This window comes from Benincasa hispida, chromosome 10, assembly GCF_027475165.1.
Source record: "Benincasa hispida cultivar pf3 chromosome 10, pf3_genome.v1.1, whole genome shotgun sequence".
NCBI lineage: Eukaryota > Viridiplantae > Streptophyta > Magnoliopsida > Cucurbitales > Cucurbitaceae > Benincasa > Benincasa hispida.
This window is the reverse complement of record NC_143487.1, coordinates 37,183,691-37,197,485: the sequence shown is the minus strand read 5'-3', so window position 1 is coordinate 37,197,485 and position 13,795 is coordinate 37,183,691.

The window sequence follows — 13,795 nt, the reverse complement described above, 5'->3', positions numbered from 1 at the left end:
GTGAAAGTTGGAGCATTTTGTTGATGTGCTTATTGATGTGACTTATTATGAAAGTGTTCAAGTTATATGATGTATTATAAAATTTCAAATGTTTGATTATTACATGAGTTAGTGTATAAAAGTGATGTACTAGAGTGGATCCATTAATACTAGATTAATTACGTATGTTGAGGTTAACTAGCCTAACCTGATCAGGAGATTTTTTAGAAGATTCATGATTAGGTGAATGTTATATGTAATATGAAGTTAGATGCAATCTCTTTTCCTTTCCAGACTATGTGATTGCATGAAAATGATGCACGTCCAAAGGCGCTAGTACATGAAAAAGATGTACTAGGGCTGGTGTGTATAAAAGTGATACATACCTAGAGGGTACTGGGTGTACGAAAGAGGTACACACTCAGTGGGTTATGTGTATACAAAAGAGGTGTATGCCTAACCATGTGTATGAAAAGAGGTATGCATCCTTACATTTATAGAGAGGATCTGGGGTGTACAAAAGAGTACATACTCAGTGGGTTATGTGTATACGAAAGAGGTGTATACATAACTAGATGTACGAAAGAGGTACATACTCAGTAGGTTAGGTGTATACGAAAGAGGTGTATACTTAACCAGGTGTACAAAAGAGGTACACATTCAGTGGGTTATGTGTATACGAAAGAGGTGTATGCATAACCATGCATATGTAAGAGATTGTATTTCCTTTGGGATTCACCAGAGGTTGTGGGTCCCACGAGACTTACTAGAGATAGTGGGCATACTTAACTACAGTAGAATAGAACTCATTTTTTCATGTATGTATGTGTCCCATGAGGACTAGAGAAATTTATATGTTTCACCAGAGGTGGGTATCTAGAGGACATAAATGCCCAGCTTGACCCCAGTAATGAGGTTACTTACTGAGTATTTTATACTCATTCTTTCTCATGTTGTTGTTTTAGGAAAGGGTAGAGATGCACCGGCGATGGACAAGCGGAATTCGTGATCGAGCCACTGGGACTAGTTTTTACGCTTCCGCTCATGAGATTTAAAGTTCTTTTCATGTTCCTCTTAACTTTTAGTTTTGATGCTTAAAACTTCCTCTTAACTTTTAGTTTTGATGCTTAAAACTTACTTTTAAGAATTGTTTTTCAGACTTATTTATTGTCCTTTATGATTTATGGGTACCCTACTATTGTTTTAGTATTTGAATTTAATGAAAGACTTTTGAACTTACCTTATTTAATTAGCATTTATTTCGTCATAACCGAGTGTTGTTTTGAGTTCCATGCATGCATGTATTTAGTAATGGCCTAACTTAAGTCCTAGGGGGTCGGGTCGTTATATGAGCTATGCTCAACTTCCTGGCTCGTTTTAGGGATATGTAGTAGAGACTGATATGTACATTTTGAACAACATTCCCTCAAAGAGTGTTTTTGAAACACCTTTTGAGTTATGGAGAGGTCATAAAGGTAGTTTACACCACTTCAGAATTTGGGGATGTCCAATCCATGTGCTAATGAAAAATCCCAAAAAAATTGGAACCTCGTTCAAAAGTATACCTATTTGTAGGCTACCCCAAAGAAACAAGAGGTGGGTACTTCTTTGATATAAGTGAGAATAAAATGTTTGTATCGACAAATGTTACCTTCTTGAAAGAAGACCACATGAGAGACCATAAACCACGAAGTTAAAGGAACTCTCATTCTAGAGTACCTACAAGCAGAAGCGGATCTTTCCAATTCATTGTAACATAATTACCGCATATACATTGAAACATACTTTCATAATGCTAAAGGGATCTAGAAATCATACCAGATGAAGATTTCTCGAGTCTGAAGCCCAACTGTCTACCTCGAACAGTCACCACTCGAACAGAAGGAAATGGAGAAGACAACATCACTCAGAGCCCTCAGTATTCTTGGAGTGAGAATCCAAAGTGTGGGCTTTGTTCGGATTTGGCAAAGGAAAGAAGGAAGAGCGACCATACTCAATGATCAAACAAGTGGGAGATGCGGTCGTCTATCGCATAGACAATATGCTTGATCATTTAGGTAAAGTATACGATCGTGTAGTAAAAGTAAGCGATCGTCTATACAATCGTGTAGGAAAAGGGTGAGCGATCGTCCAAAACAATCGCGTAGGAAAAACTAAGCGATCGTCTATACGATAATTTAGTAAATACCAGGAGCTAAATGATTGCTTAGGAAAAAGGTAAACAATCGCTTAGGAAAAAGGTAAACGATCGTTTAGGTAATAGCACGCGACGGTGTAATCAGTATGTGATCGTTTAACAATATCGTATATGTAAGCGATCGTTCAACCATTATCGTATAGGCACTGATTTTCTAAACGATGATACTATCTTCTTCACAATATCCGCGCACACACTGATCAACACACCATCTGCTATTTATAAAGTACTCATCCATTATTTAGAACGAAGAGGCGCCTTCCCATTTCCTTTATAACTGTCCAATGAATGTGATCTTATCACATTCATAACTTATAAATTAATATCAAATATTAATTATAATATTTTTCCTCTACTAGATATAAATTATATTTATATCTAATTTCCTTCAAGTTAATGTATCTCATACATAAAGTTAATTATATCATATTTAATTAACTCGTTTAATTATATCATATATAATCGAACTCCCTCTTGTAAATTTGAACATTTCAAATTGACCCAACTGACTCTCAATTTGTAGCCAAGCTATCAAGGGGACCTTATGGGCCTATGACTCGAAGCTTCAACTGTACGTGAATAGCTTACTAAACTCTTTAGTCACGATATCCACCATCCGTTAACTACCAGGCATTCCACTAAAGACCGACAATTGAACTCTTCTTTCCATAGATATATTTCTATGTCCATTGGATATAACTAATCATCAGTACGATGACCCTTCATAGATGCTCGTAATTACAACATGCCAATTTACCATTTTGCCCCTATAATTACATCTTCCTCCTTAAGTACCACTGATCCCTCTAATGAACAATACAACATAGTCCTACTATGTGTGAACACCTCTCGGGCCATGAGAAGGTGCGTGGCGCCACATCGTTCAAGCCCTAGAATTAGCCCTTAAGGGAGCCATCTATCTACTTACCCCTGCCTCGGGTAAAGAGTGAATTCAATCTTGTGTAGCTGAGTTCCCAACTCCCAAATCAGACAAATCCCCAAAATGGTAGGTTTGAGTCGCCGTTCTGGCCACTCACACCTATGCAAATCAAAGGACCGCCCTCAATGGCAAGAGTTCCTAACTCACTCAGGATTGAGGTCATGTTACCTATGGTCAGTTACGAACGGTGTTATATAACGAAACGTTAACACTTCGTGGTCAGGTCTTATACAAACTCTTTGTATAGGACGCCCCCGCTCGCATGTCCCCTACATGAATGATCAGGATCAGACCATCTGTGACAAGTCACAACACTTGTGGCCATTCCACAAAGCGGGCCACATCTATAACATTACCAGGATAAGGTTTCCCTCTTATATCCATATACTACAGACCATTTTGGTTATCACTCAAGACATAATCCACATGTATGTCACCACATACATGCTTGAGTTACATATAGATAACCAGGGATTTTATGTTTATTGGTTTGTGGTAAAATCTAAATGTGCAAAGTCAAGTAGTGAAGTAAATATCATTTATATTATATATCACAAGTGTTCATACAAAGTTGTTTACAAACTATCAATAGAAGTAAAATTGTTTTATGTAAAATTTCTAATGAATCTACTGAGACTTCAACAAGGGTTGTTGAAGGGCCTGATACCTCAACAAAAGTTGTCAATATCGGTTCATCTTGTCATTCACATCCATCTCAAGATTTGATATTGCTTCGATGTAATGGGAGGGTTATGAACCCATCGATATACTACATGGGTTTAACAAAAGCCCAGGACATTATAGTTGATGATGATGTAAGTATCCATTGTCTTATAAACAAGCAATGGAAAATGTTGACAAGGATGAATGGATTAAAACCATGAATAAAAAAATGGAGTTTATGTACTTCAATTCTTTTTGGGAGCTTATAGATCAACATGATGGGTTAAAACCTGTAGGTTGCAAGTGAATCTACAAGAGAAAAAGAGGTGTAGATGGAAAGGTACAAACCTTTAAAGCTAGACTTGTGGCAAAGGGTTATACCCAGGTTGAGGGAATGGACTATGAAGAAACTTTCTCATCTGTTGTCATGTTAAAGTCTATTAGAATTCTCTTGTCTATAGCAACATATTATGACATGAGATATGGAAAATGGACATAAAGACAGTTTTTTTTTTTAAATGAAAATCTTGAAGAGGCCATCTACATGAATCAACCTAAAGGATTCATTGAACAAGATCAAAAGCAAAAGGTTTGGAAGCTTAATCGATAAATTTATGGACTGAAACAAGCATCTCAATCTTAGAATATAAGATTTGATACTGTGATCAAATCTTATGGCTTTGATCAAAATGTTGATGAGCCTTATGTTTACGAGAAAATCATCAATAACTCAGTAGCTTTCCTCGTACTGTATGTGGATGATATCCTACTAATTGGGAATGACGTAGGTTTCTGATTGATGTAAAGAAATAACTGGCCGCCCAATTTCAAATAAAAGACTTGGGAGAGGTGCAGTTTGTTCTAGGGATCCAGATTGTCAAGGATTATAAGAACAAAAAGTTAGCCTTGTCTCAGGCATCGTATATTGACGAGATGCTTGTCAGATATTTGATGCACAATTCCAAGAAGGGTTTATTACCTTTCAGGCATGAAATTGAATTGTCTAAGGAGAAGTGTCCTAAGACTTCTCAAGATGTTGAGGCAATGAAAAGAATTCCCTATGCATCAGTTATATATGCAATGTTATGTACCGAGCCTGACATTGGCTATGCAGTAGGGATTATGAGTAGATTTAATCTAATCTAGGATTAGATCATTGGACAACGGTCAAAATAATCCTCAAGTACCTTCGGAGAACGAGGAACTATATGCTTGTGTATCGAGATAAGGATTTGATCATTATAGGATACACGGACTCTAACTTCCAAACTGATCAGGATTCTCGAAAATCTACATCATGGTTAGTGTTTACTTTGAATAGAGAAGCTATAGTTTGACAGAGCATCAAGTAAGGATGCATTGAAAACTCCACTATGGAAGTTGAATATGTAGTTTCTTGTGAAGCTATTAAAGAGGCTGTTTGGCTTAAGAAGTTCCTTACTGATTTGGAAGTTGTTCCAAATATGTCTTTGCCCATCACACTTTATTGTGATAATAGTGGTGATGTGGCAAATTCAAAGGAACCTATGAGTCATCGAAGAGGAAAACACACTGAGTGGAAATATCACTTGATTGGGGAGATTTTGCATCGAGGTGACGTGATTGTCATGAAGACTGCTTTTGAGCACAACATTGCTGATCTGTTTACACAGGCTCTCACGGCTAAAGTGTTCGAGGGTCATCTAGAAAGTCTAGGTCTACGAGATATGTGGCATATTGTCTAGGGCAAGTGGGAGATGTTACTGAGGTATAGTATATATCTTAGTTTATTGTATTTTGTACTTTATTTGTATTTTACATTTGGCTCCCTAAGCTTTAGAATAAGTAAGTGATTATTGGGATTGGTGTCCTAAATCTCTCTTGTATTCTTGTAGTTTGTAAACTATGTATAAACAAATTGTTATTACTAAAATAATTATTATTTTATGAGCATACACTTAATCCAATAAACAAAGATCCTAGGTCATTATATGTAATTTAAACATGTATATAGAGACATACAGGTGGATCATGTTTAAATAGTAACCTAAGTAGTCTGTAGTAGATGGATAAGGTTAGGTACCTTATCTTGGTGACACTATGGATATGACCCACTTTGTAGATGTTACAAGTGTTGTAAAGTGCTACAATGATCTGATCCTGATCATTCACGTGGGTACATGTGAGCGACGGTATCCTATACAAAGAGTTTGTATAAGACCAGACCACGAAAGGGCTAGTCTCATTATATAATGTCATTAATAGTAGACTTACATTTCACTAAGATGACCATAGGTAACATGACCTGAATCCTAAATGAGTTATGAACTCTTGCCTATGAAATCGGTCCTTTGATTTGCATGGGTGAGCATGGCCAGATTGCCGACTCAATGTTCTTACCATTTTAAGGATTTGTATGATTGGGGAGCTGGAAACACAGCTACATGAGACAGAATTCACTCATTCCCTCATGTCAGGGTAGGTAGATAAATTGCTCCCTTAAGGGCTAATTTCGGGGCTTAAACAATGTGGCCACACCCTCTCTTAGCTCGAGAGAGATTTGGTCATAGTTGGACTATGACTTATTGTTCATTAGAGGGATCAATGGTACTTAAGAAGTTAGATGTAACTATAGGGGCAAAATGGTAATTTTTGCCCAACTGTACTTAAGAGCAATTTGTGAAGGGTCATCATACTATTGACTGATTATATTCAATAGACACAAAAATATATTTGTAATACGAAAAATGCAGCTGTCGATCTTTAGTGGAGTGACCAGCAGTTAAAGGAGTTTAATTAATTGTTCAAATACCATTAGAGCTTCAATCTACAGGTCCATAAGTTTCTCTTTATAGCTCAATAAGAATTAATTTTGGATTAATTTGAATTATTCAAATTAATTGAGGGAATTAATTATATATGATATAATTGATTTCAATTAATTATATGTGATAAAAATTAATATAATATATTTGATACATTATAATGTAAAGTTTATTTTGAGAGTAATTAAATATTTGAATATGATTCAAATATTAATTGTATGGATGAGATTCATCTAATTAAATTTAATACGAATTGGATTTATATTAAATACCATACATTATTCAGAGAAATAAAAACTATAGGTTATATTGTATTTGATATAATATAAAAACTATAGATTATGTGTTATATTTGATATAACATATAGTTTAATCATATATATATATATATATATATATATGTATGTGTAACTTCCTCTCCATTTTTTCTCTCTAGTGGAAGATGTATATTGGCTTTAAGGGTAAGTTGTTATCCCTAACCTCAATTCCTTATTCTTAAAGGCATGTTGTGAACTCTCTGTATAATGCATAAGTTTTATGTTCTATAAATTTTTTATTCTGCGAAAATTGTAAATTGGGACGATCCCGCTTTCGCCGCGAACTTCACCGTTCCTTCATTGTTCTCTTAAGTGTTGACTCTGGTCTTGAATAAGGGCCCTACCCTCTCATTGGCTAAAAAAAGGGGCTTCATTTGAAGGATCGACTTACTAATCATTGTTATATCGAGTGGACAAAAATATATCTACAGTGAGAAGAGTGTAGCTACTAGGCTATAATGGAGTGTCCCGGTAGTTAACGAATTTTGGTTAACTAGATTAAAGAGTTTAGTTGGTTAATCTTGGATCGTTGAAACTTATGATTTGTATGTCCATTAAGTCCCCCTACTAGCTCATATCGGACTAAACCTTAGAACAGTGTGATGAGAAAATTTGAAACGTTCAAATTTTATTTAGGGAGCAAGCGTTAATTATATTTGATATACTTAACGACTTATTGTTTAATTATGAATTAAAACAATATAGAGAGTTGGAAATTTTAAATATGATTTAAAGGTCAAACACATGAATAGGGATTCATGGTTGGAATTGGTGTTAATTAATTAAATTGTTTAATTAATGATTAAAATTAATTTTATTTATAATTAATTGTTAGAATTAGTTTTATTTAAAAATTAGTTTTAAATTAATGTTATCTAAGATTAATTAATTGATTAATCTTATTTAAAACTAATGGAAATTCAAAAGTGGGTTTTGTTGGATTTTGCCCAAAATCACTTTCGTTACACATATAATCCCATTTTTGATAATTTATGTTTCATTTTAAGATGAATTTAATTCTGCATGTTTTCTTCTTTAAATAGAGGAGAGTTTGCTGATATTTGGTTCTTCTTGCTGGCTTGTGAATCTAAAACTTTCTTTCAAAGTACACAACACCAATCAATCTTGAACTCTATTTTTCCTTCAAATCTATCACGAACTTGGATCCCACAATCCATTCTAAGGTCGAAGAATAGCGGGGAAGACTCTAGTGGTGGTCCAAGAAGTGTTCATAATAAACATCCAAAGGATTGCTTCAATTTTAAGCTACATCTAGGTTTGCTTCACAAACTCTATTTTTACAATTTTAAACGAGCATGTTTAATGCAAAAATTAATGTAATTAGAGTGCTTCAGATCTAAATTACTTCCACTTGCATGTTCTTTACTCCAACAATTGGTATCAGAGCATATTTTAAGGACTCAATTTATATTAGTTTAAGCTTGGTGAGTGAAATTTCATGAGGTGAATGTTATGGTTGCTAAAGTTGGATATATTACTGGTTTGGCATCAAATTAAGCTTCATTCTGTTAAAATTATTGTAATTTCCCACTTGTATATGGGTTGTAATGTGTGAGGAAGAGTCTGCTTTGCTAGAGTCATTAGAGATGAAATTAGGTTGTATTTTGAAGAAATTTGGAGCAAAGCCAAAACAAAAGGAGCTGGGACCTGAGGTGAAGCGTTGCAACACTATATAACAACGTTGCAACGCTGTTCATATTTTTTCTAGAAACGCGAACACGGGAAGAAATCTCAACAAGATCGATTCGGTTCAGTTTAACCCTATTCCAGCCGATATGCCCTATTTGAAGCCTTTCAGGTCCTATTCAAGCCGTTTCCACTTGGTTTACGCTGGTTTGAAGTGTTCGAGAGCGATTCAAGCCAGTTTATCGATTATTATTGTAATAATTTAATTGTTTGATAACCTAAGATGCCAAAATCAGTTGGGTTTAATTAATTATGCATTATGAATGTATGTTTTAATTAATTAAATTTGTTTATGCATAAAGTATGCCATATAGATTAAAATCTCACCATAGGATAAGCATGTTTCATGCATTGAAAGTATGTTATAAGTATTATAATATATAATATACATGTATAGGATTTCATGAGAATTAATATAAATTGTTATTTCAATTTATGAAATGTTTGATGTATGTTATAGTTTTTGTCTAAAGTTATAAGTGTTATAAAATGAATTAGACTTTTAAAATCTATAACAAAGAAAATTGCATGCTCACATAGGATCAACAATCACAACCTTTTTTAATAGGTAAAATAGGTCGATAAGTTGTAAAACAAAGGTTATAAGAAAACTCATGCAGCAAGATCCTATCTAAGGCTAGAGGTACTTAAGTTGACGATTAATAGAACACCTGCTATCTGGGGATTGAGCCGGTACTTGAGTTAGGTTAACCCAATTTTATGAGCATGCGTGAGCAATGTGAGGTTTTAAAGAGTTTATCACTTAGACATCGTAGGTTAAATCCAATATAAAATTTATACTCGGATAAACACCTAGACTTAGGATATATTTAGTTAGTCGGAATATACCTAAGTAAAAAATATACTCAAAGCGTCTAGAACACTTTAGTGGGAGAAAAATGGTACATTATGATATACTACTTTTAACTCTCACGTTCTTAAGAGTTCACACGTGAGATCAATACTCAACTTCATGTCGACCTAGGTGTGGCCTTTACTCGAAAAGTGTTTGCATGGGTCAATAGCAAGGTGAATAGGTGAAGTAGTTCATAGTAAGTGGGAGAAAGAAGTGTGTCAACACATCCTACAGTCTTCTCCATTAGGTTGCACCGTGAGATTTCTATGTTCTGCCTGCGTGTCGTACTAGAACGACCACCCATTCGGAGGGCGTAACATAAAGATCGAAACAACACAAACTTCATAAATGAATAGGCTCTCTTAGGCCTGTTCTCAGCATTGTCTTTCCATTCAGTAGCTTATTGGGACCGATCTATGGGATCTGAAAATGTAAGGTTATACTTACAGGAATTTCTAAGTGTTAATAAACTTTTAACCAAACGAGCGATAACTAAATGCTATAGGAATAAGAGTTATTCTAGTATTAATGTTAGTCAAGAAAGTCTTCATTCAGTGTGTAGTAATTAGCGGTTATTCTGGCTCACTTAAGTATTGTTGCAAAATTAATAAATCATATGGGTACATTATTACTTTTGCTAAAACCTAATTGGATTTAATAGCAATTCACTAATAGAAATTGTTTATTTTTTTTAGCATGTCTAGCTCATTAGTTCAACTACTCGCTTCTGAAAAATTAAACAAAGACAACTATGCACCATGGAAATAAAATTTAAACAAGATACTAGTATTTAATAATCTTAGGTTCATTTTAATAGAGGTATGTCCTCTGAATCCCGACTTATCAACAAATCGAAATGTTCAGGAATCATATGATAAATGGATCAAAGGCCCTAATGTATATCTTAGTAATCATATCTAATGTTATGGCTAAGAAACATGAGAGCATGGTTACCGCTAAGGGGATCATTGATTCGTTGCAGGCAATGTTTGGACAACTGTCCTCATCTGTCAGGGACGATGCTCTCAATTATGTTTACAACTTCTGCATGAAGGAAGAAACCTCTGTTGAGAACATGTTCTGGATATGATGGTCCGCTTCAATATAACGGAGGTACTGTCATTGATGAGAAAAGTCTGATTAGTTTCATCATGGAGTCTCTTCTGAAGAGTTTTCTATAGTTCTGTCCAAATTTGATGATGAACAAGATTGAATACAATCTTACTACTCTCTTAAACTAGCTCTAGAAATACCAGTCTCTTATGAAGACTAAAAGACAAGAAGGGGAAACAAATGTTGTTACCTCGAAGAAGTTCCAAAAGGGATATTCCTCATAAACCAAGCCTAGATCTTCCACTATAAAGAATAAGAGTATTCAAATGAGAAAGAAAGGAAAAGGGAAAGGTAAGGCTCCTCCATAAAAGCAAGGGAAAAGCTGCAGACAAAGGAAAGTGTTTCCACTGCAATGAAGATGGGCACTGGAAACATAACTGCGTAAAATATCTTGCCAAGAAGAAAGCTGAGAAAGCAACACAAGGTGAATATTATTTACTTGTTGTTAAAACATATTTAGTGGAGAATGATAACTCTACCTGGGTACTAGATTCAAGGGCCACTAACCATATTTGTATTTCTTTTCAGGAACTAGTTCTTGATGGAAACTTAGAAAAGGCGAGACGATTCTCAAAGTTGGAACAGAAGAGGTCGCTAGCTAAAGTAGTGGGAGACTTGAAGTGTTTTTTGAGGATAGATTCATTTTACTGGAAAATGTACTTTTAGTTCCTACTTTGAGAAAGAATCTAATATCTATCTCTTATTTGTTAGAACAAATGTACAAAGTATCTTTTGAAGTTAACGAAGTGTTTGTTAGCTCAAGAGGTCTGCAAAACTTGAACAACTTATATGTGTTAAGACCAACCAAGGTCAAAGTTATTTTAAATATTGAGATGTTTAAAACAGCTGAAACTCAAAATAAAAGACAAAAAGTTTCTCCTAATACTTAGCTTTGGCACTTGAGGCTTGGCCACATTAATCTCAATAGGATTGAGATTGGTCAAGAGTGGACTCTTAAGTCAGTTAGAAGAAAACTCTTCACCTCTATGTGAGTTCTGCTTTGAGGGTAATATGACCAAAAGATCTTTTACAGGAAAAGGTCTTAGAGCCAAAGAACCTTTAGAACTCATGCATTCAAATCTTTGTGGTCCAATGAATGTCAAAGCACGATGAGGGTATTTCATCAGTTTTATTAATGATTATTCTAGGTATGACCATGTTTACCTAACTCATCACAAGTACGAAGCCCTTGAAAAGTTCAAGGAATATAAAACAAAGATTGAGAACCTTTTAGGTAAAACAATTAAAACACTTCAACTAGATCGAGGTAGAGAGTATATAGACTTTAGATTTCATGACTATTTGATAGAACATGGAATCTAGTCTTAGCTCTTAGCACCCGGTACGCCTCAATAGAATGGTGTATCGAAAAGGAGAAATAGAACCCTGTTAGACATGGTTCGTTCAATGATGAGTTATGCTCAATTACCTGATTCGTTTTGGGGATATGCAGTAGAGGCTACTGAATACATTTTGAACATGGTTCCTTAAAAAATTGTTTCTAAAACACCATATGAGTTGTGGAGAGGGCGTAAAGGTAGTTTACATCACTTCAAAATTTGGGGATATCCTGCACATGTATTGGTGCAAAACCTAAAGAAATTGGAACGTCGTTCAAAATTGCTATTCATAGGATACCCTAAAGAAAAGAAAGATGGTCTATTTTATGATCCTCAAGATAACAAAGTCTTTATGTCGACAAATGCTATCTTCTTAGCGGAAGACCACATGTGAGATCATCAACCTCGCAGTAAACTAGTATTGATTGAAATTTTCAAAGAAGCTAAAGAGAAGCCAACAAGAGTTGTTGATCAAGCCGGTCTTTCAACGAAAGTTGTTGATGAAGCTTGTAATTCTGGTCAGTCACATCCTTCTCAAGAATTGAGAGTGCTTTGATGTAGTGGAAAGGATGTTCATCAGCCCAACCATTACATGTGTTTGAAAAAAACTCAGGTCATCATACTCGATGATGGCATTGAGGATCCATTGACCTTTGAACAGGTAATGAATGATGTAGACCGAGACCAGTGGATCAAAGCCATAGACTTCGAAATGGAGTTTATGTACTTCACTTCGGTTTGGAAACTTATAGATCAACCGAGTGGGGTAACCTATTGGTTATGAATGGATCTACAACAGGAAATGAGACCAAGCTGGTAAGGTACAAACTTTTAAGGCTCGACTGGTGGTAAAGGTTTATACCCAGAGAGAGGGGGTAGACTATGAAGAAGCCGTCTCCCCCGTTGGCATGCTAAAGTCAATTAGAATACTTGTGTCTATTGCCACATTTTATTATTTTTTGAAATTTGGGAAATGGATGTCAAGATAACCTTTCTGAATGGCAATCTTGAAGAGAGTATCTATATGGCTCAACCAGAAAGGTTCATTGAACAGAGTTAAAAGCAAAAGGTTTGCAAGCTTAAACAATCCATTTATGGGTTAAAATAAGCATCTGGATCCTAAAATATAAGATTTTACATCGTGATCAAATCCTATGGCTTTGAACAGAATATTGATGAACCTTATATTTATAAGAAGATTGTTAAATCCACTGTAGCCTTCCTAACATTCTACTTATTGGGAATGATGTAGGATTCCCGACTGACGTTAAGCAATGGCTAGCAACCCAATTCCAAATGAAATATTTGGGTGAGGATCAATATGTTCTTGGACTTCAAATCATTTGGAATTGCTAGAATAGAACGATAGCCTTATCTCAAGCATTGTATATAGATAAGATGTTATCTAGATATAAGATGTGGAATTCCAAGAAGGGTTTGTTACCTTTCAGGCATAAAGTTCATCTGTAGAAAGAATAGTGTCCTAAGACACCTCAAGATGTTGAGGATATGAGACGTACTCCCTATGCATCAGGAGTTGACAGTTTGCTGTATGTCATGTTATGTACACAACCTGACATGTCCTATGCAATGGGAATAGTCAGTAGGTATCAGTCCAATTCAAGATATGATCATTGAACTGCTGTTAAAAATATCCTCAAGTATCTTAGGAGAACGAAAGACTATATGCTCGTGTATATGCTAAGGATCTGATCCTTACAGGATACGCTAACTCTGATTTTCAAACTGATAAAGATTCAAGAAAATTTACATCGAGATCAATGTTCACTCTAAATGAAGGAGCAGTAGTTTGGAGGAGTATAAAGCAAGGTTATATTACTGACTCCACCATGGAGGCTGAGTATGTAGCTGCATATGA